The sequence below is a fragment of the Gobio gobio genome (assembly GCF_949357685.1).
Source record: "Gobio gobio genome assembly, chromosome: 4".
In the NCBI taxonomy this organism is placed as follows: domain Eukaryota; kingdom Metazoa; phylum Chordata; class Actinopteri; order Cypriniformes; family Gobionidae; genus Gobio; species Gobio gobio.
In genome coordinates, this window is record NC_137100.1 from 46,960,195 (window position 1) to 46,974,761 (window position 14,567).

General features: G+C 38.5%; 1 protein-coding gene across 1 annotated transcript in view; it reads left to right on the forward strand.

Moving 5' to 3' along the window:
- Window positions 1-2,664: 2,664 nt before the first annotated feature.
- LOC307124761 (ankyrin repeat domain-containing protein 34B-like) overlaps window positions 2,665-14,567 on the forward strand; it is a gene marked incomplete at its 3' end in the record, with an annotated part of 84,067 nt that continues 72,164 nt past the window's right edge. The window contains exon 1 of the mRNA XM_079814206.1: window positions 2,665-3,072. The remainder of the gene's footprint in view (window positions 3,073-14,567) is intronic.

Sequence of the window (14,567 nt, forward strand, 5' to 3'; positions counted from 1 at the left end):
TTCACTAAAGACATATCCCATCCGACTGCGTTAACCCGAATACTCGCCAGGACGTGTATTTTTTTACATATTTTTTACCATTCAAACCCAATAATCTGCGAAACTGCCGTCGTGATCTGTCTGAGTGAAAGGCGTGTGATCGGCTGTGCGCGCTTCAGGTCAGAATCCGGCAGCGCGGGCGAGCACGTCCCGGCCACGCCGCACTTTTCTGTTGCTTTCTTTTTCCTGTTCTGCTTCCATTGTTTAGTGAACGGTGGAAGCAGAGCTCACACACACACGTCCTCACTCCTGCTGTCACACATCGCCGCACATTAAGAGATACTGCTCTTATTAGAGTGCTGTCATTTTTAAAGTACCGGTACTAACACAATTTCACATCGTAGGCTACCCAACTTACCCAGTCGACTAAAAATATTGACGTCGACAATTTCCCATCGTAGGCTACCCAACTTACCCAGTCGACTAAAAATATTGACGTCGACGCAGTCGATTGTATCGACCAATCGCGACAGGCCTACTTATCTCATTCGGTTCTAAACTAGTTCAAAGCAATAAGCAGAAAATTGATGCACAGAAAAACTGAGGGGAAAAAATTATGATATAGTAGACTAGTTTAGAGCAGCGAGCAGGATAGAGAGCGGTGAGCTGATCCAACTGCGCAGCGGCGAGAAGATCAGCGGCGAATCCAGCTGCTTACAGGTGAAGGCAGCTTCAATCTCATAGGTCCAGCAAAGAGATGATATCCGTGTCGCTGAATTAATCGATTCCATTTGCTATGGTGAATCGGCCACTTATATAGCCCTAGACCCCGTCCCCTGTGGCGGGCTCGCTCACCATTGGCTTGCGCGTTCCGTTTTCTTTAACTTTACGAACCAATCAACATGCAGTTCACACTGTGTGATTGTATAAAGGCTTTAGAATCTGAGAAAACTGAGTTTTCCCAATAGCGTCTTCTTATAATAAGATGAACAACGCAGTACTCGTTCCGTATCTAAGGGAACCGAGGTTACGTTAGTAACCGAGTACGTTCATGTCATTCCTAACTAAGTGTGAAGACACAAGAAACGTTTCTGACATTTTAGGCATACAAAAAAGTACGAATGTGCATATTTGAATGTAAATTAATACAAATATTATTTGCAAATAGTTCAAAATTGTTATTCCCAACTAGAATTAGACCTAGAATTTATTTCTGTTCTGTTTTATAGGCTTTATAAAATAAATTGGTCTCCCCCCACCCCCCAATGTTCAAGACGTGGTTACAGCCTTGGTTGATTATAGGCCTACTTGACAATTTAAAGCAGCAACTTACAGTGCACTAACAAATATTTTCTATAAATTAAAAAAATGCATCTGTATAATATAAAATAACAATTACCAAATTAGTTTGAACATACTTTACACCTAAGACCTATGCTGGTAAATATGTGAATGACACAAATAATAAATATTTAATTACAGCGTAAGATAATTAATATGGCAGGCATTCTCCATTTCCATGAAACATTTTCTTTATCATATTAAAAATATTTAATATAACACTTTAACTCTGCACTGGTCCAATATACACATACTGGTAACACTTTAGAATAATGGTTCGTCATTAATAGGTAACTAACCAGGAAGTAAAGCAGGACTAATGATTGTTAGTAAGGACTAAACAATTTATCATTGTTACCTATTAGTTCTTAGTGATGCCAATCCCATTCAGTAATTATTGATTACCTTATAAGGAACTATCTTAGTCTAAATTTGATATTACTTACTGATTAGTTAAGCTTTTTTTCTATATTGGTTAGCCTAGTAGTAGCTGAAGTGTTAATGTACTACTCATTAGTCCTGCATTACTTCCTGCAGTTACCTATTAATGACGGACCATTATTGTGTTACCCACATACTGTATGCTAAAATGACTACAGTAGAATATTATATTTCCGTTTCTTTAATCTGATTGGATAAGTGTGGAGGGAGGGAATGAATGTTTGCTTGTTATTAAGTCAACTTGCAGTGTTTTCTCTTGCGAATTAAAGGTGAGCTGAGTAGCCTATTGAAAGCTGGAACACTCAGTCCTTTTTCAGTCAACATGAAAAATGATTTGTCTAATATTTTCGTTCACATAGAGGGTTTTCTCACTAGTGTGTAGGGAACGGCTAAAAGAAATCCTGGAGTGGATTTGAAGCGATTGATTGATTACAGAACGCCTTGAGCGGAGAAACCCCGCTCAATGCTTATGGTTCCATTAGAACTATTTTCCCTGGCGAGAACTTACTGGAAAGATGTTTGTTTTAAACACAAGTTCAGCAGCATGTGATAGGCTATTGATTAAATGTATAGCCTACATAACCTTAAATAAAATTAATAATTAGAAACCTATTAATAATAGAAAATGTGTCTAACTGTAAGAATAACAGTAAGAAGAATGTTATTAAGTAGCCTAAATAACAGAAAGAATTTGAAATACACTTTATTATTAAGCACAGTTTGTTTTGTATTACTCAATACGTATTAGTATGTACGTAATTAACACGAACGGTGGAGAGTAAAATGCGACCGATGGGATGAGCAGCTATGGAGGTATTTAGTGCGCGGGTGATTTCAGAGCCGCGCTCTCCTGTCACGCCGCCAGTGGTCGTTGCTCCTACTCTCACACTCGCTGCTCTTCATCTCTCTGTCATCGGGAATAGAAAGAAGGGAAGTGCGCTGTTTCTCTCTCCCTGCCCCAGAGCCTCCTCCGGCAGCCCGTCCATCTCAGCGCATCGGCGGTGAGTTTATGGGGAGAGTGGCCGCTCCCTACAGCGGCCCCGGCAGGATCGTGTCCTTTCTCACCGTAGTTCCTTGCTTATCCTGCAAACAGCAGCAGCGGCGGCGGCGACATCATCAATCTGCGGCAGTGGACCGGGGCAGGAGGAGGATGAGCGAGCAGGGAAAGAGTGGCGCGTCCACGCCAGCGAGTGGGACACCAGCCCCGGGCTCGGACACCTACAAAGGCTGGCTCTTTAAATGGACTAACTACATTAAAGGTTACCAGCGCAGATGGTTCGTGCTCAGCAATGGACTGCTGTCATATTACAGGTAATGATAACCGTATGAACGCATGGTCTTGTTTATTATGCACCTGTGTTAGAGTCATTATTACGAGAATGCAATATTGGCACATATTTTGACTATACTGGGTTTTGTTAGTATTCTTTTTTGTGACCGACCAGTGTAGGGAGCTGTCATGTCAAGGCAGGTCATGAGAGCTGTCAAACACACATGCGGACAATCAGCGCACTTCATGAGCGCGTCTCTATAGTGTGGATATGCTAGTCCATCCCTCAAAACCCTCGCCTCTTTTTGCCACCATGTGTTTCTTTTAAAACTGGTCCTCAAATGTCATTATGAGCGGATAATCGCTTGTCTCCCTCATTAAATGATAGCAGTACGCTGTGTTTTTATTAGCGCGTCAGCTAGCGCTCATGCTAACGTCAACTGATATTCTTTACAGCGATGTTCTGTGACGCTTATGAGAGTCGTTGCACTGTAATATCTGACAACCGACTTTTACGTCTGTATGTGGGCGTGTCTTATAAATTTCGGTCTAGTCATATTTCTGGCTTGTTTTTATGGTAAACTCATGGCCACCAGTAATTTATTATGGTCCGTATTCAGCTTCTGGTCAGCTACAGATGTGTTAGCCAGTGTTAGCTTTTAGCCAGCGTACACACAACAATCCAGAACATCCAAACATTTACCATGGTAACCAATTTCCCTTTAACAATAACAGAAAAACAAGACTGTAATTTAGTCAAAAGTTACTTACTTAGTGTAAGGAAGAATCTAAAAGGTCGTTTTTCGAGGATCACATAATAAATATATATATTGTCTGTAGTAAATATTTAATACATATAATTCCTGTAGTAAAACTATGGTTGCGAGAAACCTCATTTAGGTCATTGTGTTGTTTTTTTGTAGCATCATCTCGAATGACAGAGGCTGAATATCTGATGATGTGAAGCTATGCAGTGATACAGTTTCTCTTTAAAATTTAAACCTCCCTCACATGTGTCACCTGTGAACTCGGCCAGTAACACCTGTTGTTTAAGAGGCTCTTGAGCCAGCAGTGGTATCTTGTTTCATCTCTCCCTTTGTGTCAGGAAGACAGGAGGATCACATGAGTTAACTGTCACAAAACCTAAGTACTACGGTCTTTTAATTGCTTCATTACCACAGCTAGGTCTGTCCCATAAGAGAAGCATTTAATGATTTAGTCGAGCCGAAATGTTGCTCATTGAAATAAGTAAGTGTAAGTGATTGCTCATTTTGTGTCTTGGATGACGATATGCAATGCATACAGGAAAATGTTATCTGTTCCCTGAGCTATAACGATTATGATTGTCATTCAATGTCCTCTTAGTCATTCTGCAGTTTCTGAAACAGTGGCATTGAGATTATTGACCTTTCTAGCAGTCTTTATTGCCCCGTGGCGTGTTGAAAATATTAGGAAATAGACCTCCTGCAAAGATGTATGGAAAAAAAACTGTACCGCGTCTTATCACAACTACTGCAGTCCTTGCATTTACAAGAACCTGTTTGTTTATTCTAGAACGTGTTCGTGTTAGCTTGACCAGCCTGAAGTTTTTTTTTAGGCTGATTTAAGGTAAAGGAACAGAATGTATGATAACGTTGTTGACATTTTTTTATTGCTTATTTGCAATGCATTTTAAAATATCAGTTGTAGCATTATTTGAGAAATAATCATAGAACATATACCTTCAAGTGCAACTGGGAAACCTCAGGGTTGGGCTTTCTTTATTTTGACATGTCATGCATTCACGTCTGAAACATAACATGGAAGTAAAGAAATATATTGTGAAGAATAAACTTAAATATCTACATTCGAATTCCAAATGATGCCAATTATTCATTTCTATCACTTCTTTGTTCATGGTATCAAACAACTAAATGTGAGGCAAAGTGAGTGAATTTTTTCATGTTTTGTGACTTATTTTCATTTTATGGTGAACTTTCCCTTTAACACCATGCGCTACAGACTTTATTTCCTCTCACTGATCTTTATATATATATATATATAAGTTTCTGTGTGAACTCAGTGTTTTCTGAGTTTCCCATGTGCACTTGAAGGCAGCTTAAAGGACTTTTTTAATTCAGTCTTCAAAATTATACCTACCAGTTTAACCACCAATACAGCAAGGCACAATGAATTCCTCCAGGAAGTGTTTGAGAGCCTTTGTGTTGTCAGAACTGTATTGTTATCAGATGGTCGTGAGGGTCATCGTGATAGCGTCATGGAGCAGGTCTCTAGTCAAGCGGCTAATGAAATAAGGGCAAAGGCTCTTGTAAGAGCACTGAAGCAATGCCCATCAATCCGTATCTCTCCTGGGCAGCCCCTGTGAGCCTACTAACTCTTCACACAGTGGGCCACAGGGTTTCCACCCGTCCTGGAGAGTCTGAAGGGAAGGCGACACTGCTGACTGTGAAAGAGAAGAAGCGTGGCTCTTGGTGCTCTCCTCTATTAATAGTCTATTATGGTGGAAGGTGATTGCAGTGGTGTAAAGCTAGATCCGCTGTCATCGGAGAGCTCTGGCAACCGTGCGCTCGTAGCCAACACAATGAAGTGTCTGGATAACGTGCTGCCCTAATGTCTGCCAAATCAACCTGCCAAATACATCGTTATGGAGCCAGAGAGCAACAGTATATGTGTGAATATGTTTAGAGCCAGTGTATGACAACAGTCATTAGATTATGAATGGTTTCTTAATTATTCCTTGGAATGATTGGAAATGTAACAGTTCTAAGGTCTAAAGTCTAGTTAAAGGGGTTGTTCACCCAAAACCTAAATTTGTCATTTACTCACCTTGATTTTGTTTCAAATTTGCAACAAAAAAAAAAAATAATAATAATAATAATAAAATATTAATATATATATATATTTTTATGAAAATATCTTGAAGAAAGGAAATAAATGTGTTTTTTAGTAGAGGAGACTTCTGGGCTTTTAATTACAGGACAGGATGGGGAATGATATAGCACAGGATATGATTTAGATAGGAACCTGTATCCCATGTGCACTACATAATAATGCACCATTGCTCAAATACAAGAGATTTATTTATGCCTACGTTTTTATTAGTCCATTAGTGGTCAAAATAGTACAACTCAGGCAAATGTGCTTCATGCTGCATGAGAAATATGGACAATCCCACAGCACTTAAATGCAGAGAGCTGCAGACTCAGACTCTCTGGGTGGCCTCTGTATCAGCAATTTCTTATTTTCAGCTGATACCAGTTTAATCGGCCCCACATGGTCATTTTATAAGAAATCCACATTAAAATATTGGGCAATTCAGCCAATTTTTTATTGATGTAGCACAATCTAATTTCTTAAAATATTTAATTTAATATTTCAGATTCCTTTGGTAAGTTTAAAAAAAAAAATTTATGCTCACACAATTTAATCAAAAATACAATAAGAACACTCTAAAAAAAAAGGCTCGTAATCATAGGGGAACCTTTTTTAGTGCTATATAGCACCAATTTTGGTGCTTCAGTGGTTCTTCAGCGGTTCTTCAGAGGTGCTCTATAGCACCTTAGTCAAAGAACCGGTGAAGAACCTCTGAAGAACCGCTGAAGAACCTCTGAAGAACCGCTGAAGAACCACTGAAGCACCAAAATTGGTGCTATATAGCACTAAAAAAGGTTCCCCTATGATTACGAACCAAGAACCATTTTTGGTGCAATATAGAACCTTTTTTTTTTTAAAGTGAATAGTAATTTTGTGAAATATTATTACAGTGTAAAATAACTGTTTTCTATTTTAATATATTTTATAAAAGGTCATTTATTCCTGTGATTAATTAACTAACACAGAATTTTCAGCATCAATACTCCAGTCTTCATTGTCACATGATCCTTCAGAAATTGTAAAAATTTGGTGCTGAATTTCTTTTTTTCTCTTATTATTAATTGTTTAAAACTTTTAAACAATTAATTAATTGTCTTTGTGGAAACCCTGATTCACTCTTTATGTCAAATCTTTATAACATTATAAATGTCTTTAATTTTGGTCAATTTAATGTGTTCTTGCTGAATAAAAGTATTAATAAAAAAACAAAACAATTTTATTTATTTTCTAAACAAAGTCAAATTTTACACTTACATTTTTTGTTTCAGTATGTTCACAATTTATTTGTATATTTATTTGGGCTAAGAATTTTCTTTTCTGTGCATCATTTGCCTTCATATCATTTCCTATGGTTCAGTTAGTGGAGAATGAGAAGGGAGTTAAAGCCCTGCTGACTCTCCTCTAACAGCACTATAAATGTTCTTCTTGTGCTCAATAAAGAGGAGATTTCCCCCCCTCCTGTAACAAGGTTACTGGCTCATGCTTTTTTCCTTAAGCGGGTCAGTTGCCAGTTCATTCTATTTGTCATTTGAAGGTGCGGTATGTAGGATTGACAGCTATTTGTCGAAATAGGTACTGCAGTCTAAATTCACAACATTGGAGATCATTGTTTCCCCCGCTCCCTCCTCCGCAGACTCGACGCTCATGCGGGTTGCCAGCTTGAATACACGCAAAAGGAGCGAGCGCAATTGACTATGAAAGCCACACTTAGTTGATGAGTTGATTTATCAGCGTTTTAATATGCTTTCGGTTATAGAGGTTTTTAGATGGATGCCGAGGGTTTTTAGTTCGGGTAGAATCTGGGATCTCTGACCCAGTTACTTGCTGGCTTCCATGGATGCTGCAATACGCTGTGTTTTCCGCCAACTGGCAACCCGGGGTGTCGAAATACTATTGTGTAAACTGGCGGCGTGCGGTTTCGCACAGACCAAAATAAAGACAGACATTCCAATACGGAACGCACATTTCAAAGTAGAATAACTGGCTGTAGCATTGCTTTTCTGAATTTAGCATGCTTCCTAAATATCTGCAAGCATATTGTGGTATTTTTACGATTTAGTAAAGTGAAAAACTTACATACAGCACCTTTAATTAAAGTTGTTAACAGTTACATTATTTCAGTATTCGTTTTGAGCAGAAATCACAATCCAATTATGATATTGTGGTGCATCATAATGCATTCAATCCATTTTGCCTTTCTCTGAACTCATGTGTCTGTGACTGAGTCATGCGCGTGTCGATGGTCCTTTTGTTGAGAGGATGCCTCTGATCTCTGTATGCTCACATACACACTTTCTCTTTCTCTCTCTGGGATAATTTCAGTGGGCTGGATCGAACTGATCTTGCTTACATTAATCAATCACTCAACCCATGTGCAGTTCTGAAGAACTCAGCTCCCTGTAGTGCTGTCACACTGATGCAGAAAATGCTGAGGCTTTCTATAGGACGGCTTGGATGTGTTCTGCTGATGTGTTAGTTTTACAGAGAGCAATATAACCCCCCTCCACCACTACCACACACCACACACAGTTCAGTCATCTGCAGTGCTAAAACACGTTAAAGTGTAATGGTCTGCGTAAATTGCACTCGGTCACAGCACCTCCCCCTCCTCCTTCTCTTCCTTGCGATGAGTCACATATCTTCTCTTCCTGTTTTTTATACGCTGCCTGCTTCCTTCTATGCATGTTTGATTTCTTAACAGCAGACTTTTCTCTCATCTTTATGATGTTCTTATGTGCTTATTGCAACCAATTGCAGTGGAAACTGTTTTAGTTAATAAAGAATGTTTTAGTATAAAAGGATAATGGAAAGTCAGTGAGCCTGCCCGAATCTGATTCTAGGTGTCGGTGTCTATATTTTTAAATGATATCAGTCTATTTAGGATGTTTGGAAGCAGATAGTTACTGGAGTTTGCTTAGACCTTAGAAATACCCTAGCAACCTTTCAGAACGTCCAGTTATCCGCTCAGATTCAGCCACGGACACACTGCAGCTAAATTTGGTTGTCAGTTCACCTTTTAGTGTTTAAAGGCACAATTTGTAAGATTTTTGGATTAAAATTTACAAAAACCGGTAGAACAATGTTATATATTTTATTGACTTGTGTACTTATATTATCCCAAATGTTTTAACCAGGACACGGACCGTGTCCGTGCGTCACCTATCAATGACATCATACCCGGTTTTATTTTGTAGAAACCATGGAAACACCAAAGACGCTTTAATATATACAGTAATGTGTTTTATTAGACAGGTGAGCAACTGTTTGGATACATTAATCGACAGAAAACTAATCATTGTTATATAGCTCAACACAGTCTTATTGTTTAAATCTTGTCATGATTTATAGCGAGTACCATGTTTTGCCCAATATCGATCTAGCTTACTGCAGTGTGCAACAAGTGTCTCATAGTAGCCGTCGAACAAATAGCATTATAACATAACTTTCATTACACTCCAATGTGTCTAATATGTTAAAAAATTGGATTACCCCAAATATGCTTGAGCGGAAGGAGCGGAAACGCTCGTCTGCGGCATAATAAAAGCTCTGCGAAATCAAGGCGTCATCAAGCTATACGCCTTTGTTTTAAAGGGGGGGTGAAACACTCATTTTCAGTCAATCTCATGTCAATCTTGAGTACCTTGAGTACCTATAGTACCTATTGCATCTTTCATATTTCCGAAAAGTCTTTAGTTTTATTTTATTTATAAAAGAAAGATGTGCTGTATCGAGTCTTTTCGAAAAAAGCAGAGTGGCTGGGGGCGTATCGTTCGGGCGGAGCTAAAGAATGACGAGCGCGCACAGCTATTGCGTTGAGCTATGCATGTTTACATAGAAAAACAATGGAATCGATAGCTAACAACACAAAGACATTTGAAGCAGTTTTACTCACCGCCTGCTACCAACACACGCCCGTGAACCTTAATCGCTGGGATTGCTCCATCTTTCAGCATTAGACAAGCTACAAATCCGGAGTTGAACTGTACCTTGTTTATAAACCATCGTCGCCGAAATTCAGGGAACAAACAAACACTTGCACAACTCCTGCTCCGGAAAAACAAACTCCATCCACTGTCCCATTAACAAGGTTGCAAGGTTGTCTTGCTTTGGTGACATTGTTGATTCCGTGAAGTCCTGTGACTGCAGCGCAGCCGGCTTGATCTCTTGCTCTAGTCGCGCGCGCGCCCTTCCGGGAGAAGAGCCCGTACGGCCCGTACAAGGCATTCCGCCCCATCTGACGTCACATATACCCATTCTCGAAAAAAACTTTCCGAAACTTATGAGAAACCGGAGGGAGTATTTTTGGCACAGAAATACTCCATCAAACATCCAACTTTAAAAAAAAAAAAAACTTTGTCCATGTTTAGGATGGGAATTCAAGGATTTAACAGTGTAAAAAGCTCAGTATGCATGAAACAGCATTTCACCCCCCCTTTAAACAAGCAACCTCTAGCGGCGAAAAATTACATCTTGTGGCTTTAATCCTGTTCAATACACACACAGTTCAGTAATTTACAGGAGATGTAATAGAAGTAGTGACAGATAATGTCTTCCATATTTTGACATATGGAACATCTGAGTGAAACCGAAATATTTAATATTCCATATTTCGTATAAAGAAAAAAAGGACAGGACTTGATTCTAACCATCAGTTGTTGATTGGGTGGAGGAAGAAAGTGGTGAGGTTTAAGTGGACTAAATGATTGGAGAAGCCTGGCATACCAGAGAGAAGTCTGTCATTTCACTAGAAGATTGTGAAGACTGATACGAACAATAATTGGTACTAGGCAAAACTTGTAAAACAATAATCATGTCATTTTAAGTTTAATTAGACAAAGTTTCTGTTTTTAGGGCATCACTAACTCGTTCGCTCCCAGACAATGCTTGACCTTCTTTTGCAATGAGTGATAACATCCATTCTGCTGAGAAGAATGTGGTCACATGATTCGAGAGGAGGTTGTGTCCCTCAAGGGTTTATGGGAGGTTAACTGAGAACAGGGTGTTTTGGAATGTCATTCAGACTCTTTGCACGATGTGTTCACTGACACTTGCACACTTCCTTCAGTTATTTATGGACTGAATACATTTTCCAGTTTGATTAATTGTCAGTCTTTGCTGAGTGTGTGTTTGCCTCTTGTATGTGATGGTTTTTGCACCAGTGGCATGTTTTATGAGAACTGCAATGCAGAGCAACCCTTCTCTTGCTCATAGGGTCTAGCATGGGATTGGGAGTGTGCCGCAATGGTGTTAAGACTTGGGATAGAGCAGTGAATGAACAGGATAATGCTGTTACATACAGTCCAAAATGTTTTGGCCATCATTTTCACAGAATCCTCAAACAAAGTGTCATGGTAAAAAAAAAAAAAAAAAAAAAAAAAAAAAAAAAAAAAAAAATTATATATATATATATATATATATATATATATATATATATATATATATATATATATATATATATATATATATATATATATATATATATATATATATATATATATATATATATATATATATATATATATATTAAAATGATTACTGTAGGATCGTGTGGCACTGACTGGAGTAATGACTGTGGCACTGACTGGTGTAATGACTGATGAAAATTCAGCTTTGCATCACAGGAATTAATAACTTTTTCAAATAAATCATTTGTTTTAAATTGTAATAATATTTCACAATATTACTTTTACTGTATTTTGAATAAATAAATATAGGTGCGCAACCAACTTAAATTTTTTGAATGGTAAGGTACTTTGAAATTGAGACTGAGGGATGAAATCAATAATAACATCCTAGCAACTCCTAAGAAACCACTCAGAACAACCTAACAACCACCACATAGCAATGCCCTGGCAGCCATCGGATTTTAATAATAATTTAAATATTTACTTAAATTTATGGTTGAAAACATCATATTTGGGACTTTGTGGCTGTGAGTGATTTTGTAACAGTCTCTTATATTACGATATGATATGATACAATATGATACAATATACGATATTCTTTATCCTGAAAGGAAATTATGAAGTTTCAGCAGCAGAAACACAAACACACACACAAACCAATAAAATAAGATAAAATACAATAAAAAAATATCTACAAACATGGCAAATCTAAAAGTTTAGCATAAAATAATGTCATATATATACTGCTATTCGTATTACTAAATGCTAAATATAACAATGAAATGTTAATGTAAATGCTACATATAAAAAATAAGAATAAGCTTTACTTTTACCTAATACATATTTATACTCTTCTATGTGTATTTAAAGGTCCCGTTTTTCGTGTTTTTTTTTAAGCTTTGATTGTGTTTACAGTGTGCAATATAACATGTGTTCATGTTTCATGTGTAAAAAAACACAGTATTTTTCACACAATTTACTTATCTGTATACTGCTGTTTTCACTGTCCTCAAAACTGCCTGAGAATTTCCTCGTTCTATGAAGTCCCTCCTTCAGAAATACGTAACGAGTTCTGATTGTGCCAGCGATTCCCGTGTTGTGATTCGACAGCAGCTTAGCTCACGTTGCCCGGGAAGGTCACGCCTCTTACCATAACGGGGAGATTAACGCGCTCAAACTACAGCCCCTGAAGGCCAAACAAAGGTGATTTGACTCCGGGATGAAAATAACAGCATCTGAACGACATGGCGACAAACGCAACCGAACCGAACCGAACCGAACCGAACCGAACCGAACGCAACACTTCCTCTTCTCCACGAGGGAGCAACAAGACCACGCCCCCTTTTTCTCGTATTCTTGTGGGCGGAGGTTAGTCGACAAACTGCTCTACTGACGTAATTAAAGCAGGAAGTACCAGGATGTAGTCCAGACCGGCCGTTCGCTGTAGGCTTTGAAAGGGAACTTCTGTCAAATAAAATATCTCGCTTGGCATTGAACTTTGAGCTTTATAATTTTACAGGTATTATTTATGCTCTAACAGCAACATTACACACTAACTAAAGTTTGAAAAATGGGATCACGAAGAACAGGACCTTTAAATCAAATGTGCGGTTGTACATCATAATTGCTGCTGGTACAAAATCCCTAAAGTAACTCTTTTCTACATCAAGGAGGAATCAGCCTCCCACTAAATACATAAGGTTTATAAGGTGGATAAAAGGTTTTAACACATAATGGCAGAGAGTCTGGCCAGCATTCTCCTCTCCATCACCTCCTCCAGCGGGTCAAAGGCTGATCCCCAGAACAGAACTGGCTTTCCATACCTGTTTATTCATGTCAGTTCCACAACACACAACAGCATACAAAAGTACTGTTGCCACCACAGACTCATGGAAGAAATAATGCATTTCCCCCTCAACTCCAAAAGATTTTAGCTTCCTCAGGAAATAGAGACGGCTTTGGCCTATTTTTTATTTACCATCTTGTGTTAGTGGGCCATCTCATATTAATCATAAATTCTCCTCTGCTTTTTATGAATTCATTTTCTTTTTGGATAAATTCTCTCACATCTCACATCTGGAATTTCTTTTTGTCATTGCCTCAGATTCCCATACCCTTTTCTCAGTCTTTGCTTCTCTCTTTTTGATCTCTTTTGCTTCCTTACCCTGGCTTCATGTTCTCAGTTCTGACCCACTTACAGCCATTTGCGTCCAGTCTGTCCCCTGCAGGGTAAAGCTAATTTAAGATCTCTTCCCCCAAACTTTCTCTCTCTTTCTCATATCTGCTTGGTCTCTGGTAAGGTTTGAGAATGAAATTTCAGCTCTAGAGGGGTTGTTTTTTTGGGAAGGAGTTAATATGGTAATTGATGTTGTTCTGTGAGCTGAATGTGTATCTCTCCCTCCCCCTAGTGACTCTGTCACCTGAGTTTGGATTCAGCCAATTACTTGGTTTGCTTGACTGTCAGACCATCAGCCCTCACAAGGCCTGATAAATGTAGCCAGCAGACGTTGGACTCTTTCACCACATCACACAGTAGGGAGACCATAGTGCCTAGTATCTGTAAAGAGAAAATCCCTTTTTTCCAATTTTGGTTTATGCTGGGATGTTTTTTTTATTATCCTCTCTTATCAAACATTAACATTTATTAGTATTGCCATGGACTGCCAGGCCCCATACATATTCATTTTTAACATGATGTTGACTGAATTAGAACATGTACAATTGTGGTTTCTAAATGACTCTTGATTTTTGATGGTTTCATGGACTTGGCAGCCAATAATTCAGTGCAACTGTGTTTTTGCAGTCATATAAACAACCAGTCAGTAATAATACTGATTTAAAGGGTTCACCCAAAAATTGTCACAAATTTTAATATTTTTGATGAAATCCGAGAGGTTTCTGAACCAGCCAAAGGCAGCAATGTCATTGCAACTTTCAAGGCCTAGAAAGGTAGTAAAGACATTGTTTAAAAAGTCCATATGACTCCAGTGGTTCAACCTTAATTTTATGAAGCAACAAGAATACTTTTTGTGCACAAAACCCCCTCAAAATAATGACTTTATTTAACAATCTCTTTTCTTCAACGTCATTCTCCGACGCTATTCATTGTCAAAATGCTGGCTCATTATTGGCCAGCTCCTGCCTCAGCATCACACGCATGCGTCATTGTGCTCACGTGAACAGTCCCGGCCAATAATGAGCCAGCGTTTTGACATTGAATAGCTGAGGAGAATGATGTTGAAGAGAAGAGATTGTTG